The following is a 20,603-nucleotide window of genomic DNA, read 5'->3' as shown; positions in this document are numbered from 1 at the left end:
CTCCAGCCCTGTGTCCCACCTCCCCCTGGGGACACCAAACACTGCCTGATCCTGGCCTTGTTGAGTCTGGTGAGGGCTGGTGTGGGCTCTCTGCCCTCCAAATGGAAGATCAGTGGGTGCTGGGGATAGACTGTCTGGAGTCAGGGCCTCTTCCCCTGAATTCTTTTCTTTTGGTTTTTCCAGACAGAGTTTCTCTGAAACAGTCCTGGCTATCCTGGAACTCACTCTGTAGACCAGGCTGGCCTCGAACTCACAGAGATCCACCTGCCTCTGCCTCCCGAGCACTGGGATTAAAGGTATACCCCACCACCGCCCGGCCCCCTGAATTCTAACACCAGTTGAAAGTGCCAGGTTCACCTCTCAGGACCAGATAGTGAACAGGCTGGAGTTTGGGGACCACTGGGTTTGTGAGTCCAAGCTCTGCTGCTTCCACATTGTGTAACCTGGGACAAGGGGCCTCAGTGATTCCATCTGAGAAATGAGATAATAGTGCACCCCACAGAGGGACATTATGGGGGCTAACACGGTCACACGTATCTTTGCTCTGAACCAACGCTCAGTGATTGGTAGCCACTCTCCCGCTTTCAGTTGTTGGGACCGTGATGGGGAGAGCACAGATTGACAGAGGCTCCTCAGTGGGAAAGGGGGGAGAGGCTGGTTCTCTCCTGCCCTCCTTCTCTCACTGGAGAGGCCCATGTGGCAGAAACACTTTTTCTTGCACTTGTTTGTGTTTTTAGATTTTCTTCCAATTTGGGGCCAATTGATTCTCGTCAGAAGCAAATGCCTGTTACTATTGCCTTTGTGTGTTTATTTAGAAGAAAAAAATCAATTGCTGTGTTCAATATAATCAAATCTATTTGCTCCCTGGGAGTCGCCATGCTCTGACAGAAGGGTCCTCTCCCATCCCCAGACCTGCTCACGTCCTTCTCTAGCCTGGTAGGTGATCCATTCTCGAGAGTTCCTGGGACCCATAGACATACCCCATTTTCAAACCTATATGACTGTGGAGTATTGAGCATCACCTCCATGGCCTGGTCTCATGACAAAGCCAATACGGCTGGGAAGAATGTCTGTTGGCTGGATTTTTCTTCTCAGAAAACTCTTCTGGGGAAAGAGTAGGATGGTCTTGCCTGAGTCTAGCCCATCACCCCTTCCCAAAGAGGGTGAAATCTGTGCGGGCAATGGAGCAGAAATAGGGGGACAGAGTGGGGATGGAGGGGTAGCTGTTTAGCTGCTGGAGTGGGTGCTGGCACACGTGCCCATGTGGAGGCTGTGCATTAACTGGAGGGACTGTCAGGTTTCCCAGGGACAGGCACCTGCACCAGATGATGGGGAGCAGGTGTCCACAGTGACTAGAGTGGTGTCAACAGAAGGCCTCCTTCAGACATGCTAGTCAGAGATGAGCATCCTGAGAACCTGTGACAGCAGGGTCCCCTGGAGGTTAGAGTAGGCAGACCAGATGGGTAGTGAGGTCTTAGGCTTGCTGGTCCCCCAACCTTCTCAGAGCTTCTTGGAGCTGCCTGCCTCCCTGTACCAAGGGTCTATAGCTAGACACTCTCCAACATGGGCAGCTGGGAAGACCACCAGGTGGTTCTGGTGAGGTGGAACTAGCAGGCTGTGCTAACATCCTGCCAAATCTTGCGATTCTTCAGGCTGGGGATACGACTTAACTTTCAGAGTGCTTGCTTAGCATGCCAGAAACCTTGGGTTCAGTTCTCAGCACTGCATAAAACTGGGAGTGGTGATACATGCCTGTTACCCTGGAACTTCCTAGGTGGATACAGGAGGATCAGAAGTTCAAGGCCACCCTCAGCTACATAGCAAGTTCAAGGCCAGCTTGGGTTATCTGAGACCCTTTCTCAAAAAAAAAAAAAAAAAAAAAAAAAGTACACACAGTTTTTCTGAGCACCCAGAGGCTTCTGTTGTATGTCTAAGAGCCAAGCTGGGAGCCCATTTGAGTGTCCCAAGTCTCCAGCATCAGTGTCCTAGTTAACCAGTTAACCAGCCATATTGTTCTCAGCTGTGTAGCAGCATGTATTGACACTCTATGTGTGCTAAGCCTTTAAGAGTGTCTTAAGGAGTAGGAGATCAGTTAAGGGGATGGGGGGGGGGCTGTGCAGAGGTTCAGACCTGTAGTATGAGGACAGTGTGAGCTACAGAAGGGGGCTGAGGGAACAGTAGATGTGCAGGGCACACACAGAGCACCTGGAGTCACTCATAGGCCTGTGGACAACATCAAGGCAGGAGAGGGTGGTTGATCTATCTCAGAAGCATGGAGAGGCCATAGGCTAGTGTGGGAGCTAGGGCGGGGATCCAGACACAGAAACCCGATGTCCCTAACTCCTGTTCTTTCTTTCCTTTCCTGGTCATCACCCCTGTGCAGCCACTGCAGTGCTGGGGACTGAACCCAGGGCCTTGCAAGCACTAGGCAAGTCCGTATTCTACTACTGAGTTACACCCCAGTCTCTGGCAGGGAGTCTTTGATCTCTCTTCTTCACCAGAGCAGCCATGCTTCAAATGAGTGGCATGGAGAACACCACCGAAACTCAAATCATTAAGTGACCTGTCTAGAGTCACTGAACTCTTCTGTCCTGATCCCTCATCCCACACATTGGGAAGCTCTGAGGACACAGCGGAGAAAGCCACCCAGGTATAGGGATTTAGGCACCAATGGAGTCCATCACTTTAGAGTCTGTGGTCTAGCCTCTCTTCCTGGGGACACACTTGATGCTTCTACAAATACCTTCCTGGTGGCTCCATGCCACCATTCCATGCTATCTGCCTGTCTTCCAGTTCAGCCTCAGGGTGAGCTTTCCTCCCTAATCCAGGCTTGACCCCAGGATGCCTGTCTTCCCAGGAGAGTTCACAGAGTCCTAGGTCCCCTTTCATGGATATAGACAGGAGTGGCCCAGCTAACACAAGACACTGCACACTTTTGCATCTGCCAGAACTATCTGCCCAAGGCTCCAAATCCTGTTTCCAGTTCATACCATTTAGTTTATTGTGTACCGACCTAAGTTCCCTCCCTGGAACCTGTGCAAAGGTGGAAAGAGAGAAGTGACGCCATGAAGTTGTCACCTGAGTTCCTCATGATAAAAAATGATGTGCCAATTGAAGAGATAAGCAGATAACCATGTGGACAGATAAATAAAATCAAGCCAGGAGTGGTAATCACAACACTCAGGAGTCAGAAGCAGGAGGATCACCACAAGTCTGAGGCCAGCCTGAGTTATACAGTTTCTGGCCAACCAGGGATAGAGAGTGAGAGACACTATTCAAAAAGCAAAAACCAAAACTGAACAAGATGAATGAAACCAATCATCTGCATTCATTTAGTGTGTGCAGCTGGTGCCAGCACAGCTGGCTGGAGGCTAAGGCAGCCTCTGCCTAGGGTTACAGGAAGGTAGGGGCTTCAGCACACCTGGCTCCTGGAAGGAGAAGGTTCCTGGAGGGTGTGTGGCAGAGGCTTGGGTACTCACAACACACCCATCTCTAGTCCATTTCCAAGGCTTCTTGGGCCAGCATGGGGCAAGGGAAATTCAGAACATAAATGTTATAGGCTGCTGAAGTTGGCCTGTGTGATGTTTCATCTCCACTGTCAAAATTCTGTCAATGACAGAATTTAGGATCACTTAGGAGAGACACTTATGAGGATGTATGTGAGGGAGTTCCAAAGAATCCACCCTCTGAATATGGGTAGCATGTCCCATGTGCTGGAGCCTAAATAAAAAGGAAGAAAGGAGGAAGCCAGCTGAGTACCAGCATCCATGTGTCTCTGCAATGTGGATGCGATGTGACTGGTACCTCATGCTCGGGTCCCCATGCCTTCCCCTCCAGGACAGGCTGTACCCTTCAAACTGTGAGCCCAAATCACTTTGTCCTTAAGTCAGTTTTGTCTCAGCAATGAGAAAAGTAGCTAACACAACCAGCACCAACATCACTAACGAGCACTGCCTGCAGGAGCCTGAGTACCACCTAAACTTAATGGCACCTTAACATCTTATAGCATGGGGTCAAAACAGGAACCAAAGAAAGGACTTTGCTAGTGCATGTGGCCATTTGGCCTGAGGTATCCTTTTTGATGACACTGGTGGGTTGCCCCCAGAGGAGAGATGGAGCTCATTCATTTTTGTCTCCTTCACTGAGGTAGCTGACAACTTACTCTATACATATAGTCCCATGGAATGAGGAAGCCGTCTTGGATTTTTTCCCCCTCCATCCCTCTACCCAGGGCTGTTCGCACTCTGGGACCTCTCTCTGTCTGACTGGCTGCCAGGAAGCCCCCAAGCCACTTTCTAGCTGGTCTGGGGTCCCCCACACAGCAGAGGCTGTCCAGGTAGTCCTAGGGCCCTCCAGCATCTAGACCAAGCTTTCTTTGAGAGATGCAATATTGATCAGTGCACAGAGGAGCCCAGAGTGTGTTCCTATTTTTCTGTCAGGACTTGGTAATGAACTACGTTTATCAAGCCCGTTCTCCGTGAGAAAGGTCAGTTGCAGATCTGGCTAAGTTGTCATGACACCTCATTAATCTGGCTCCCTCAATAATTGTCCCTCTTTGAAGATTCTAAAGTGTTCCCATTCTGGCCTTGCTCCCTCTACACGGAGGGGGATGATCACAGCAAGAGTGCAGACTTAGCCGCATTTAATATTGTGAGCAGAGGGAGATAGGAGGCAGGGGTTGCCTCCAGAATTAAGTGTCCATCAAAGGGACATTTGCTACTGAAAAAAAAAAATAGGGAAGCAGGGGAGGAACTGTGAATATTCCACCCACAGCTCCGCCGCTGCCAGACTGTGCCTCAAAGGAACTGTCTTCATCCTTTGGCAGGTGAAGTTCCAGTCTCGGCTGTGGGTGGGGTTGGAGGACTCCAGAGGGTCAAGGGGAGTAACATGGGTGAGACAGACATGCATTGAGAAGCCCATGCTCTGAGGGTGCCTGCGTGGAAACGGTGAGGGTGTGCGGGTGTACGAGTGTGTGTGTGTGTGTGTGTGTGTGTGTGTGTGTGTGTGTGTGTGTGTGTATGCGCACGCGCATGTGCATGCGTTTTGTTGCTTCCTCCTTCCTCACTGAGGGTCTTTAGTGAGTCCTCTCCCACCTCCTTCTTCACCAGACTTTGCCCACTTCTCCCTCATCGCCCTCCCCCAACCTTCCATTCAGTACTTACACACTCTGCTAACTAGCAGGCACTCCATTGGTTCTCTGCTGGCCTGCTTTGCAGGTGCAAGCCCAGCACTTGGCCGACCACCTGCACCTGGGGCTGAGGTATAAACAGCTGTTAACTGTACAGCGCCTCCTCTGCAGAGGAGGGAGGCAGAGGGGCATGGATAGTGTCAGAAGCATGGGGAAAGGGTGGAAGCCTGAAGGCTGTGGGGACCGGTCCTCTATCACACCAGCTCCCCGAGGGCAATGTGGGTGCAGGGGCTAACTCCTGAGTGTAGGCATTCGGCTTTTCCCATGGACAGTCAAGCTTTCCTGAGATTTCCAGGGTCTATGGGCCTTACCTCACCCAGGGGATATATAGCTTGCCGTACAGAGTGAACTCCAGCATGGCCATCCTGGGAGTGGGGGCAGGGTGGGGAGCCACAGGGAGCATGGACACCAGGTTATATAGAAGGGTCTCTTCTGGTGGGTACAAGGTGGCTCCCTGAAAAGAGCCTGAGAGAAGAAGCAGATGCAAATCTCTTCTCTCTTCTATCCAGGGTGGTCCTTTAAGGAGGGCCCGAGGGTAAATCCAGCTATGAACAGCATTAGGAAAGGCCCCTTCCCTTACCTGTGCTCTCCAGTAAATGGTCAGAAAAGGAGCTGAGAGGTTCTCTGGGCCTAGGAAGAGCTTTATTTCCAGGCATAATATGAGGGTACAGTGGGTTTGGGGAACCCTAAGGTTGCTATGAAGACTCCAGCCCCGATGGGTTCCAGCTGGACACAGCTCCCTTTGTCTGTCTTGAGCTCACTGGTCAGCCCTGGACACAGGCAATCTTTCCCCACTGTCCTTAGAGAAGATACAGCACCAGATTGCCCAACATCATACTATAGTAGCTTTTCCTTCAGGGAACTGGGTGGTGAGTGCTAAGGGGAAGGACGTGTAGCCTGAAAGCGAACTGCCCTCCATAGCATCACAGATTTGACTGACTGATTCCCAGTTGTTAGTGCTGTTTGGAAAGTTGTGGAACCTTCAAGAGATGGTGCCTCAGTGGAAGAAGTGAGCCTTGGGTTTATAGCTGATTTCCTGTCTACTCCCTGCTTCTGACTGGGGGACAGTAGGTAATAGGATACCTCATGTTCTTGCCGAGGTGGGCTGTACCCTCAAACTGTGACCAAAATAAGTCTCCCTTATTCTCCCTTAAGTCACTCTTCTCAGGCATTTTGTTACGGCAGGGAGGAATGTAAGTAACAGAGAGGGGGAGGGACTGGTGGGCTACGTTCCAGGAGCCACTGGGGGTTAGAGACTACTTTTCCTGAGCGGCATATAGACCACTGTTTCAGTAACCACAGAGGGGCCACATGCGCTGGAATACAGCCATCTTTGGTCTGGCAAGGTGATGGAGCTCCTTCCAGGCTGTAACTGGAGCTTAGAGTCTTAGAACCACACCTGGCAACACCCCCAGAGGGCTTGAGAGACAGTCTGGGACTCCATCCGTCCGTCCTTCTGTCTGCCCTTCGGTTTGCTCACAGGCCGTCTCCGCTCCCCTCCGAAATAGCTGTCTTTGCCTCCTGCATTCCCTGACTGCCACATTATACCCTGACAATGCTGTGATCTTTCCCACCAAAGCAGAAACTTCGAGTAAGCGTCTGGCGCCAACATCCCCACCCAAGTGGCTGTGCTCTCCCAGCCTTGGTGGCTGTCTGTCATTCTGAGGTCTATTTTGAAACCGCTAAGCTGTGCAAAGAGCAAGAAGCGTTTTGCTCCCAGATCTAATTCACGAGGCATGGCGACTATGCTGGAATTTAGCTTAAGAGGAACAGATGTTTCACTTGATGTAAATTCATGAACATTAACAATCTTTCAGCTGCCATTTCTGGGAAAATTCAATTAACAATAAATGCCACAACCAATGGGCTTATCTTTCGGATACATTTTTGCTAACGTGATATAGTTCCTCAGCTGGTTATTGACAGAGCCATAACAATCCTAAGAATTCCAGAGAACAGTGAAACACACAAGACACGGGCCTCCTTACAGTCCCCAAACCTACGGAGACTGGTGTTCCCAAAGTCATGCCACCTGACCCAAAGCTCGGTGTTGGGACTGCTAAGTGGATCAGTTACTATGACCTCTACTGAAGCATGCTACGGAGGTACCTATGCTTGTCTGTGGCCTGACCTGAAGCCACTTATGTCTCCAGCCTCCTTCATAATCTGCACTCAGTCCTGCAACCTGTGGAAGTGACTCAGGCTGACTGCCTCCCAAGAAAGCCTGGAAGGGACACCCAAAGGGATTAAGTGAGAAAGGGAATCCAGGCTACACCATAGTGTAGCTTTCTTACCCTAGGGTGTTGGAGAGGAAGTTGGGGTGGGGGGGGAGAGAGAAAACATTAAACACCAGACCCTCACTCTTCCATACATCAGGTGTGTGCTAGACCCTCCACCTAGGTGAAGGGACAGGAGAGCATGGCCACAGGATGGGGTTCAGCTTGTATTGTGGATCTGCCAGCTGTCACAGGCATGGCTAGATTTGTAGATGAAAGGGTTGGTTCTTTCAAAGGTCACCTGCTGGCATTTGGCCAGGCCACATCTCGGGCCAGGTGTTTGGCAGGCAGGCATCCTGCCAGCCAGTGGTCGCTAAGGAGAGCTGAATTATAGTAGCACCTTCTTAGATGTCACAGGGACCTCCAGGATACAGCCGCTCATCTTCCCAGAATTCAGTGGGAGTGTCATCAGGCTGGCAAGCTGTCCCTGGCTAGTTTCCACCTGGTCTTTCCCTGGGGTGTCTGCATTTGTCATCTCAGTTGATGGTGAACTTTCTAGGTTGAAGGCACAAAGTCTGTTTGGGAACCACAAACAGAATCTGCATATTTAGGGCTTTGCATGACCTTCGGTGCACAACACATACACATACGTATGTGCACATGCACTGGTGTGCCCACACGTGCATGAGCAGATCTCACACTTGAATCCCCAAATTCATTGGCTGGGACTAGTCAAACCCACACCAACACCTCATATGGACAAAACATTTCAAGTTTCACCCGAGAACCTGGTGATTTAAGTGAATAAAACCTACCTAGACCTTTGTTAGGTAAGTGGTACATTTGCTCATGAATGTGGGGTTCAGTTGATGTTGCCACACAATCTGCTACTTGACATTTACAACCCTCACTTTTATTCCTATTAAAGAAAGCAAAATTGGCTAGATTCCTGGGAGAGGGATCACTTACACTTTGTATGGCTGACTGGAACATCCATCAGGTGGCCCCAGAGTGAAAGAATAATGTTTGGGAATTTGTATAAACACTAAAGCCCTCTTGGCATTAAGAACTTGACTTTTTACTGTTGTGGTAGTTCAGCCCCACCCCCGCCATCCATCTACCCTAAGAAATCACAGTTTCCTTTTGGGATGTGGGCACTAGCTCTTCATAGACTCAGGGAGGGGGTTGTCTCAGTGGTTTTTTTCAGAAGCCCAGCTCCGGGCCACTCCTACCTCATCCACACTTGGAAGCAGCAGAAGAGTGGAGCCAAAGTACAGCTGGATGGGGAAGTGGGAGGGAATGAATGAGGTGAGAGGCTTCCCTGCAAGACTGACCCCCATGAGACTGACCCCCCGCTGGACATCTAGCCAGGGGAAGAGTCCTGGTGTTGGGGTAAGAATATCTTGGTTCTCTAGGTGTCAACCATAGCAAAAATGCTCTTTCTTGGCACTTAAAGCTGCCATGGTCTTTGAGTATCGTCCAGAGTGACTGATAGTGTACATCCCCAGAAACTGCAGAGTCCGGGCTGTCCCTCCCCCATGTAGTGGCTGAGACAAGAGTTACCAGGCTCAAGCCTTAGCTCAGCTTCAGCAGCCAGACAGAGCAGGAGCACTTAATTCTTATGTGAGTTGAAGGGCACATCAGGAGTGTGTGCAGTGTTCTTATCAAGAGTACTTGGGAGACAGTGCATAGTTGGGGGTTTGGGGGTGCTTTCTGTTGTCACAATGATGTGGGGGCAGGCTTCATGGCATGTAATGGCCAGAGTCATGGCGGCCTCATCCTGCTCAACAAGTCTTTGCTGGCCGGCCAGGAATCTCATTTGAGTTTTTGAATACCCTAGTCATGGAAGTAAAAGATTGGCCATGTAAGAAGATGAAGCAGGCCAGAGTGTCGGATGGTGTCTCACTGCTTGGCACTGCCTGAGGGATTATCTCAGGGCTTCTTGCTTACACACAGTAATTGTCAGCCTCTCAGTTGAGCCAAAAAGGCCACTAGATTTTAAAGGCTGCTGGCAGAGTCTCCTCTCTTTGGTGTGAGGGGCATGTACTGATGCCAGGGAGGAGCTACCCTCAAAACACTAAGGCTCTGGGCATTTTGCCTGTAGGAGCTCCATAAAGCTGGGGAAACTGCCTGCTGATGGTCTATAGAGGCCAGTCTTGCCCTAACCTGGGCTCCCGGAAAACGGCATTTCAGAGAGCAAGCTGAACAGGTTTAGACTTGACAGGATTTGGAGATTTCCTGGGGTTTCAAGCTTGCTCTTTACTTCCCTGTGTTAGGAGATAGATAGTAAATCCCAGGTCAAAACCAAACAAAGCTGCTCAGGAACTCTGAGCCAGATCAGTGATGTTATAGGCAGAGCATGGATATTTGTGAAGTACTGGGGCCGTAGGATGAAGGAGAAAAGGCTTCTTTCCTACAGTCTGCCCACTGCGCATTATTCATACTGGAAACTTCCAGAACTCAGCAGCTTATGGAGGAGCTGTAGAAAAACCTTATCTCTGTGGATGTCAGACCCAGGTGGCACATTCAGGGTTTTCAACCCGAAGCCTCAAAGCAGGTCACAGACCAGCTTCAGCTGGAAATGTGCAGCGAGTGTTTTATGAGGGAGGTAGGCAGGGTGGATGGGAAAGGACCCTCTCCTGTGAGTTCTCCCAAAGCCATTCTCCCTGACCCGCTGACTGATTCCAGTCACATCTCAGCCCGGCTGCATGGTGTTTGTGGAGTGCTCTCTGAAACACCATCAACACTGCAGCAGGGTGGGAGTCTGAGGGTAGGCCGGCTCTTACTGCATTCCCACACCAAGAAATCCCTTTGGCCTTCTCTGCCTTCCATATTCATAAGTTCTCCAAGCCCCAGAACGGCCTCCTACCTGCCTTAGTCCAGCATGGAAATGGATTCACATGCTTTGAAAGGGTTCAGGGCCCAAGGAGACGATGGAGACCAGAGGACTGTGCCTGGATTCCCAGAGGAGACCTGGGACCAACAGCATGCAGCCAGAGGCTCTTTGTGCCTCAGAGCCTAAGCAAGTACCCTGCCTACCTCTGCCCTGTGTATATAGTGTACCATGGACACACACATGTTGCCTCGGTGTCGAAAGGTGTATCTACATTCTTTGGGGTCAGACTTTGAGAGTGTAGTTAGACAAAAATATCTCCCAAAGTTTAGATGCAGAAATATACTGCCACTCCCCCCCCCCCCCCCCCCCCCCGTGTGTGTGTGTGTGTGTGTGTGTGTGTGTGTGTGTGTGTGTGTGTACACTTGCATGTCAGGGATTTCTCAGAATCCCATCTGATAATGTTAATGGCCCCTAACGAAAGCAAGAGCCATCACTGAAAAAGACAATCACTTTTGGACCTTGAGGTTTGTTTCCCTCATTAACAGTGCTCTAAGGAGGATAATGTCCTTCCTGGTGGGTCTTTCAGGAGGAAGGTGTGATACTTTGATTTCTCCTGCAAGGTAGGCAACCCACAGCTCAAGGGTTAGTGCAGAGAGAACAGTGGGGGACACCTCGCACTCCTGCTGGTGGTGGGAGGCATCCTGCTCTATCTCTGTTTCTCATACACAGAACTGTGGATTTGGGTTTGCCTTCGAGAGACTATGGCCTTCTCCCAGTGACTTAGCCACAGCTCCATCCCGCCCCCCCCCCCTCCCCGCCTCTTAGCCAGCTCACCACAGCTTCCAGGCCACAGACCACAGAGCAGGTAAAGGTTTGGGGATGATGTAGCTGGCTCATTATTTATCCATTAAGAAAGAGACCCAGAAAAAGACAGGCCCAGCTTAAGGGCCAAGACCCTGGTGACAGAAAAGGCAACATTGCCTGGCATTTGTTGTGGCACACTCTTGGGGGCATTTTCTTCTCCAATGACACCTTTCTTCTCTTCTAATTTCAGCCATCCAGCTCTTGCAACAACACCTCCAGATATGAGAATAAAGATGGGGATGGGATGCTGAGATGTGAGAGAGAAGGAGACTCCACAGCCTAAGGAAGCTGTAAGAATCCTGTGCATGCACAAGTCTTATTATCGGGAACACACTGGAACATGCTGCTATTTCTTGCCAGATCCTTGGCTTACAGATTCAGGAGTCTGGATTTAGCCTTATCCAGAGCCCAGGAAACCTGAGTCCACAATGATGGAGCTGCTAACCTTTAGTTGAGAGAAGTCACCTGTAGCTAAGCTAATTCCCAGGGCAGAGCCACACTCACTGAGGGTATTTCCATATGAAGCAGACACCGACCCACCCATGGGCAGGGCCTCCTTGGACAGGTGATGGTTTCTGAGTGTGATGGGAATGAAAATCTAGAAATATCCATGTTGCAGAATGCTTTCCAGGGTCTTCAGAGTGGGCTACCAGAGAACAGGTAGACATAAGTACCCCAGCTTAAGTCAAGAGACCCCAGTGCACTATGCCTGACCTCTGGGCATTGGAAAGCCAGGTTTCATGGAATCCCTAGGCATTGCCTAAGGCAGAGAGTGTAGGGGGCTCTGCTATCTTTTCAATTAAAATTTTCCTCTTCCTGTGGGTGCAGGGTCTAGAAATGGTCCAGCTTCTAAGGAGACACTGCAGCTGGGACTGTTGGATTCCTGCGTGGCTGCTCATTGCTTCTAGCACAGCCCTACGCCACAGCGGCCAGTTGACGGCAACACTTGCTGGCTCTCACTGTCCTTGCTGGACCGCTCTCCCTCTTTCTTCTCCCCTACGTCTCTTCCTGGGGACTACTCTTCTTGTTCCTAGGATAAAGTACACTGACAGAAGCAGCTGAAGGAAGGAAGGACGGACTTACTTTGGCTTACAGTTCTAGAGCAGAGCCCAGCATGGAGGGATGTTTAGCGGCAGGAGCTTGAGACAGCTGGCCACATTGTGTTCAGCCAGGAAGGGGAGGGAGCGATGGATTCTGGGGCTCAGATCTCTTACTCCTTTGTATTAAGTCTTAGACCCCAGTCCATGGGCTCATGCTACTTACATTCAGGGTGACTCTTCTTCCTTCAATTAGCCTAATCTATTATTCTTCATGGACATACCCAGAGGCTAAGAACCAAAGCTGGAAAATCCCTCACAGGTGTGCCCAGAGGCTAGGCTCCTAGCCGATGCAAGATCCTGTCAGGTTGAAAATCCATGCTAACCACCACAATCTCTAGTAAACATTATTGGGCTCAGCCCTCTTTTTGACTTGTGCCTCCCCCCCTCCCCCCGCCCTTCAAAAGCCTGCGGAACAGTAGCTGTACTTGGGTGGAGTCTTGAGTGTGCTCTGCAACAGGGCACTGCAGGGTGCTGGCAAGACTCTGTCCCAGCCTGGGTGCTGGTTGCACAGATGTGTTCTATGGGCAAAGCTCAGGAGCTGTTATGTTTATGATGCTTTTCTGTATGTGTTGGACCTTAGTAATTGTTTTAGTTAACAGGCAGCCTGGGAGCTGGGGAGATTGCTCAGTAGTTAAGAGCACTTGTTAAGGAAGTGTGAGGGCCAGAGTTCAGATCTCCAGAAACCCATATAAATGCTAGCTAGAGATGGCAGTCTGCCATCCAAGGTTGGAATGACAGGCAAAGGTAGGGGATCCTAGCAGCAAGCTGGCTAGGAGGATTAACCTTATCAGTGAGCTCTGGGTTTGATTGAGAGGCCTTGCCTCAATGAATAAGGTGGATGAGTAATTGAGGATGATTCCTGATGTCCATCGTGGACCTCGACATGCATGTACACACAGGCACATATGCCCACACACTTGCAAAAACATACATAACACATGCACACATGAAAAGAAAAACAAGTCCCCCATTGTTTCTCAACAACTGAAAGATGCTAATTGCATACTTCAGCCAATCCCAAGATTGGGGACATGGGATGGTAGAGACCAGGGTTCCCACAGTTGGTCAAAGATATGGAAATACCATGACTTTGGCTTACTGGCCTCCAACTCTCTGCCTTTGGTCAATAAACCATCCAGGGCTCAGCATTCCTTCTGGTAGAAGCTGGGTTGCCCATCTTCCCGGAATAGTCATTTGTTGAAGCTTCCAGACCCGAGACTCTGGGGAGGAGGCTGCATGGGAAAGTGGGGTTAGGGGGTGGGGGTGGGGTTGCTGAGTACCGAAGGAGGAAGAGTACTAGAGCCTAAGAGTCAGTGGATCCCACTGGACAGCCTCACATCCTAGCCTCACACTCGCCCTCCGCTCCTGAGAGAGCATGAGAGATTAGGCCCAAGAGCTAGGATGATTTTCTCTGCCCCTAGGCCACCAAGGATTGAAGTGAAGACCGGGGGAGCAGCTGAGTCTCGACACTACGGCCCTGGCTTTTGGTTCAGAAGACACAGAAATAGATATTCAAGGCTTCCTGTCTAGAAGGAACTAACATGGGTCCTCGCTATCTTCCTCACATGAACAAGTCACACCTGACTCAGCTCTAAGTTGGGTGTGGGCTGTCCCAGCCTGACTTCCTCTTGTCTTTGCTTAGCCAGCTCCTCCATCTGAAAAGGCCTCTGTGGCTGAGTCCTGACTGGACTTTCTTGGTCAGATTGTATCTCCTTTACTTCTAGAGTTTCTTCCCTGGCCAGCTCCTGCTTTCTGGAATGGTCAAGAAGCAGATCACATCGTTCACTAACCAGTGTTATTACGTTTCTTTTGCTGTGCAGGGCAATGCCCACCAGCAGATGGGGCCTCACGAATCACTCACAGGACCCTCTAAGACTGTCTGGAGTTGTTACACCTACTGTGCCCACAAGAGATGTCTGGCACCTGTGCTGACAGACCAATTAACCCCAGGCACTCCCCTTTTGGCTTGCTTATACAGAGGGAGTAGAGGAAAGTGCACTCCACCCCAGGAGATAATTTATAACCATGTTGAACATTTGGCTTGACAGGCATCCGTGACCTGGAAGCTTACCCTGTGCTGAGAATTCATAAGCATGTGAATTACTGTCTGAGCTTCTAGATTTAACTTGAGATTTCAAGTTGAACACTAAAGTGGTCTGAACTGAATAGCAGTCCCTCCTCATATTAAGGTCCCATAAAATATACCTGGCTATCCTCAGTCAGCCTTAAAACCCCCCACCTCCCGCCCTGCCCCGCCTTCTCAGAGTGCAGGGAGGAGATGGCATCATGGATTTTTTTTTAACCAGCCAAGGCAGGGCTAGAAGACTGATTAAAGAAGTCGTACCTAGACTTGTCATGAAGGGCCCACGTTCATTCCTCCCCCTTGAGCACTTACTTGTCTCCCTGACTAGCCCATGACACATTGTCCTAGGACTCCTGCAGTCCTGACCCTCGGTGCCTTGCCCGTCCCTCAAGCTAGCTCTTCATCCATGCCAGCCTTTTCTGACTCCATACCCTGGACTGTTCTCTTGTGAGTCCCTCTGGTGCCTAATGCTGGGTGGAGAGAAATGCCAATGGGTTCAGCCACACTGTCTATACTCCAGGGCGTAGCTGTTTCTGTCCCTTCTCAGATCCATGGGACATGATGGGGGTCACACAGAGAGACAACATCGAGACACATGGCCATGATAGGATGGGTGATTTGAGCTGCCCATTGGCATTCATTGGCTTCTGCAGGGAAGGGAGCCATGGACACCTGTAGCTTCTGGGCACAGGTCTGCATTCAGGGAGTTGGTGGGTGTCTTAGGGTTTTCAATGCTGTGAAGAGACACCATGACCACAGCAGCTCTTATAAAGGAAAAATATTTAATTGGGGCTGCTTACAGTTGAAGAGGTTCGGTCCATTATGGTCATGGTGGGAAGCATGGTGGTATGCAGGCAGATGTGGTACTGCAGAGGGGGCTGAGAGTTCTACATCTGGTTCCGCAAATAGCAAGAAGAGACAGTGAGACACACTTCTTCCAACAAGGCCACACTAACTTCAACAAGGCCACACCTCCTGAAAGTCCTACTCCCTGTGGGCCTATGAAGGCCAATTACATTCAAACTACCACAGTGAGGTAGAGGCTAAAGGCCCCCTACTGCTTGGCTTGGATAAATAACCTTCTGGGTAAGGTTTGAAGCCACAACTTGCTCTTGTACATGGGCAAACTAGGTCTCAGCTCTAGGATGAACAGGCTAACCAGGAAGGGGAACCATAGCTGCATTCTAGAAGGGTCCATTTGTCTGTAGTCCAAATGATAAGGCGAAGGAAATGGCCTTTTCAACCACCATTGGACGGACAGGATCTTCTGCAGCTAAGCCAGTCATGGACTTCATCTGGGTCCTACGAGACTAGGGGGACTGAGAGGAGCGTGTGCTTTGTGAGTCACCGGGGCATATGCGCATACGATGGGAGTTCAAGACCTCCTCAAGTGGATCTGCATCCACTTGTCAGGATTATATCTATCCCAACAAATGGCCATAATTAAAGCTTTTAAATGCCTTCATGAAGCTAATGGATCCCAGGAAATAGTGGAAGACTAAAAGAAATGAGAGAATTGGCTGTCTTGAAAACTTCAGACGAGAACACTGGTCCATTTTTAAATGTCACCCATTCCTTTCAAAAGGCCTTTGTCTGGCTTGTGCCTCTGAGTACCCAGTTTGCTAGAACACAGCAGATTCTGTAGGCTTTTCAGATGCCAGTCTGCACCAGGCAGCTAAGGACTGCTATCCCATTCACTGAGAAAGCAAACCAAGGTTGGGGAAGCAGCTTTTTACATATCATCTCTGGGACTCAGAGTCCCTTTTCGTCTCTCCAACAGGCTGGGCATCCCTCAGAGCCCTGGTTACCCTACTTGGCAAAGTCCTGTCCTGAGCCTTGTTGGCACCCGCCCTGTGTTTTCAGAGCACCTATCATCCCTCCTCCCTCCGCTTGTTGACCACAGCTCTTCCGTCATGGAGTGAGAGCCAACAGGGGTCCTGGCACATGACAGACCGACCGATGAAAGAATGAACAGATATACAGACAGACAACTTCGTTCATAGCTGCTTCCCCCGAGGCGGATATGCCCTGTCACCCCTAGAAAGCAGCAGGGTAGTCACTTGCGTACCCAAACGTAGACAGTTCCTGTTCAGAGCCTTCCCTAAGCCTCCCCTGGGCCCAACCCCCTCCCAAGTGAGGACAGGGACAGAGAAATGGTGGCGGTCCAAGCAGGACAGCTCTGGCTGACACAAGCCTTGAACACCCAGGGTCTGAGCTGTGCACTGCCGATGAGCCTGGACACTCAGAATCCCCTGTCTCACCCTCTCCCTTGTGTGCTTACAGTCTGGGGCTTGAGAGCAATTTTCTTAGACTTTAAAAGCAAATCCCCAGGGCAGGCAAGCCGGAGATCTTGGTAGCTGCCTGCAAGAAGGATATAGAGAAGAGGGAGAGAGAGTGAGCCATGTTGGCTAGGTCGGCACAGGTTGGCGGTCAGCCGTAGGTTGGACAAACAGCTGTATGGCAAAAGGTGAGGGGTTTGGGGATCTTTAGAGAAAAGCAGGAGGAGCCCAAGGAACTAGAAAAAGCACACTTAGATTCTGGCCAGCATCCAAAATAAAGAGACAGGAGGAGACAAAGGTCAAGTCCTACCTGTGTGAATCAGGAGTCAGAGGTATAGGCCTAACACCTAGGAACTGACAAAACCTCACCGTGGCTCTGAAGAGTGTGTAGAGCATGGAGATTCTGGGAAGACATTGTCTCATCAAAGAAATAATTATTCCTCCCATCTCTTTGGTGTGGCTTATATCCACTTTCTGGAGGGGCAGTCCAGGGTCAGGTGATTGACAGGATTAATCTGTGTTTTGGGTGCCTTGGAACAGCCTCCACTCAATAGCAGATAGAGCTTGCACTCTCTACACCAGAAGGAAACATCGTTCCCTTAATGGCTCTCCAATGCTACTCTAACATCCCCCCTCTGAAGAGGTAGCCCCCCAAATAATTTAGGAGCCAGTTTGAAATTGCAGAATGGATAGTAGCCAGTTTCGCCATGAAAGTCTAGACTCTCCCGAGCATTCATGTATAGGCCGAGGCATAGCATAACAGAACTAGCCTGCTCACTAGAAGCCCAGGCCACCCACCCCCTCCTCTCCTGTGCCCAGGTTGTGGGGGTCAGTGACCCAGGAGGGTCCTAGAGAACGAAGAAACACCTGCATGTTATTAAAGTCAGATTCCCAACCTTACTATAGTGTAGGGGAAAGTGTGGGGCTGTGGAAGGCTCTGGAAGTCTAGTCTCTTGCCAGATGAGGCATCCCCTAGGGCTTGATTCCAGGGAGTTCACTGGGCCAACAAATGTCTCTCTTCCTGGTGGCACTGTGTATAGAGAACACCACAGAGTGACTATCAAGGGAACATAAGTCACTCCATTGCAAAGCAGTCACTTTAATACTCTGTAGCCACATTATAAACCCATTCTCTGCACACCCACTAATAAATGCCTCTGCCCCACATCCCATTTCCTGGGATCTCTAAAGACACCAGGGGGAGGCCAGGGAGTCATGAAAGACACATAAAAATGCAGTTGTAGATGGGCCTAAAACCCATTTCTTTGAAGCCTAATTGATGGGAAAAGCTTCTGGCCCTAGAGAACTTAAAGACTCATCGTGTGGTTATTTGATTAAGCGTCCCCATATCGCAGACCACACGCGACCAGAAATCATTATCCAGTAATTGCAAATACATTAATAAAATGATGATGTGGCTTTGCTCAGGACATAAAAAAAGGAATAAAATAACTCACTCAGATAACTCCACAGCAATGTACCCTGTGTCCCAAGACAGGAGGGGGCCTCCAAGATAGTGAGAAGCTGGGGTTCTCTGGTTCTGTGTCTAGCTCTTTCTACATGGCGTCTGGCTCCTGTATCCACTGCTCTTGCCAAGGATGGAGGTGTAGCCAGCCAGGCTTCAGAACCACTGTCCAACCCAGGTGTGTGGTACCAGAGGCCCCCAAGGTCACTCACTGCCCCACAGCACAGCACTAGCAGCCTCCCAATCCAGTGCACTGAATGTACATAATATCTTCAGCCAGCATCTCTCTCCTACCTACTAGTAAGTGGGAAATTAAATCTCTGTACAGAGACTTGAACATGCACTTTCCAAGGTCTAGCCCAAGGCTAAGGCCACTGTCCTTGGCTGGGAGCTGGCTTCCTGCTGGATGGCTGAGCAAGCACTCAGGAGCCCCAGCACAGCTGTATAAACGCATGCCCCTACAGCCCCCTCAAACACTGTCCTTTTTGTAGTCTGGAAGTCCTTCTCAAGTCCCCCTTGAGAGTGTGAAGGTGAGGGAGGGGAGGGCAGTGGGGAGAGCTGTGGAGATACCACAGGTGGGAAACTTGCCTTTTACTCCCTCATGCCTGTGTGTAAAGGGAACACACTCAGCTTTCCACACTTTTGTGCTAATTCCAGGTCCTGTTCCTTTCCTCACCCGCCCCACCTCCAACCTCCAGGGCTCTATGTCTGGCTTGATCATGTCCCATCCATCCTTATAGGCCCATATAGATCTACCACTCGCAAGCTGTGTGATTTCCAGTTAGTTACTTAGTCTCTCTGAACCTTAGTGTATCCATAAAGCAAGAAAAAATTCACGAGTCTTGGCCGTGCTGACAGAGCTGCCCCAAGAGTCCTATGGTCTGACCCTGACCCTGACGTCAGGACCACAAGCCCCGTCACTCCACTTACCTGTAGCACTTGTATAGAGGCCCGACGCCTGTGCTGGCTGGGTTGCCAGGGATCCCTGTCTTCTTTGGAACCTCCCTGAAAACTGAGATACTTCACGGATGGTTCTGGAAGATGAACAGTGTTCACACAGAGGGGGCTGCACAGGAGTAATCCCCAAGAATTCAGAGGAAACGGGTCAGACAGTGGGCAGGGAAGAGAGCTCTGGGGCTGGGTACCTCACTCAGGGAGTGGCAAGCTTGGGTCGGCAAAGAAACCATACTAGAGAGTCCACAAGGGTCGTCGAGAGGATGGTAGATCATGAGGTAAAGAGGTGAAGTTCAGATGGTGACAGGGCTGGGTGGGAGAAGGGTGAGAGTAAGCCAGTTTGGAATCAGAACGGACAGATTAGGGTTGCCTCCGCCAGCGCAGGAGGAGCAGAAGTCCTATGTATCTTCGTGTTGTGCTCACCCAGTGAGGAGGCAAGCACTGTTTGTAACCCTAAATACAGGGGCCGAGTGTCTCCATGCTTGCAAGGCAATGGGGCCTGCTGAGGGTATCAGGCCAAGGATGCTACAGGGGAGCTGTGGCGAGCAGGGGCCTCTGTGCCTCATAAAATGCACAAGTGTACACACATGCACACACCTGTGCCTTGCAGCATACACACACACACACACACACACACACACACACACACACACACACACACCAAACTCCAGAAATGTCAATCTTGCAGAGAAGACAAGTTCAGCCTGATTAGACAGGGTAGTGGCTCTGTAGAAAAGATGGCAATTTTGGCTGATTAATTCTGGAGGCTTGGGACCCAGGCAAGCTGACATTGTATCCCGGATCCTGCAGACCTCTAACTTCCTTGACCTCTGCCTGACCAGGCTCCTAGAGATGGACAGACACCTGGCTGATGTCAGCTCCTGCTGAGTGAGAAATGCCCCTGGGGATGGTGACACATTTTCAAAGAAAAAAAAAAGTCATGAAAGCCATCTCTACATTGGAAGTAGGTAATTTGTGAGTGATGATGTTCTCCCTCTGCAGATAGAATGGGAGAGAAAAGAAGGCCCGGAGCCCAGGCAGCCAGGTGGAGTCTCACTGTCATCCTCTATCTTATATTGCAGTTCATTAGGTGTGACGTTAGGAAGAGCCCCCAGGCATGTGGCAAACAGTTCAATACAGAGAAGTAAATTGCAGTCTTAAAAGTTCTCCTTTTCCTGGTGATTCTAAGAAATTTGGACAAAAGAAAACATAATGACCTCAGGCAGACAAGACTACCTTTATAGCGTGTGTGTGTGTGTGTGTGTGTGTGTGTGTGTGTGTGTGTGTGTGTGTGTGTTCTCATGTCCATGTGCCTCAGGAGCTGCCTCCTACTTTGGTTTTTTAAGACAAGGCCACTTACTAGCTTGGAACTCTCCACACAGGCAATAGTGGCTGGCCAGCCCCTGGGATCCTCCTGTCTCCCAGTCCCCAGGCACTGGATGTACAAGTACAGCTCACCCCCTCCCCCCAACACATGGGTTCTCGGGATGAACTTTGGCTCTTGTACTTGCAAGGCAAGCACTTTACTGACTGACTGAGCCATGTCCCCATCCCTGCCACCTCTATTTCTTGGTCTTCTGTGGTCACTCTCCTTTATGTCCCCCATGTGCATTATGAC

General features: G+C 50.3%; 1 protein-coding gene across 1 annotated transcript in view; it reads right to left on the bottom strand.

The window, feature by feature from the left end:
• Positions 1–20,603, bottom strand: part of Fstl4 (follistatin like 4) — a 421,445-nt gene that overhangs the window by 125,259 nt on the left and 275,583 nt on the right. The window lies entirely within an intron of this gene.

Source organism: Onychomys torridus, chromosome 8 (genome assembly GCF_903995425.1).
Source record: "Onychomys torridus chromosome 8, mOncTor1.1, whole genome shotgun sequence".
Classification (NCBI taxonomy): Eukaryota; Metazoa; Chordata; class Mammalia; order Rodentia; family Cricetidae; genus Onychomys; species Onychomys torridus.
Note: the sequence above shows the minus strand (reverse complement) of the source record. Positions and strands in the feature narration are given on the sequence as shown.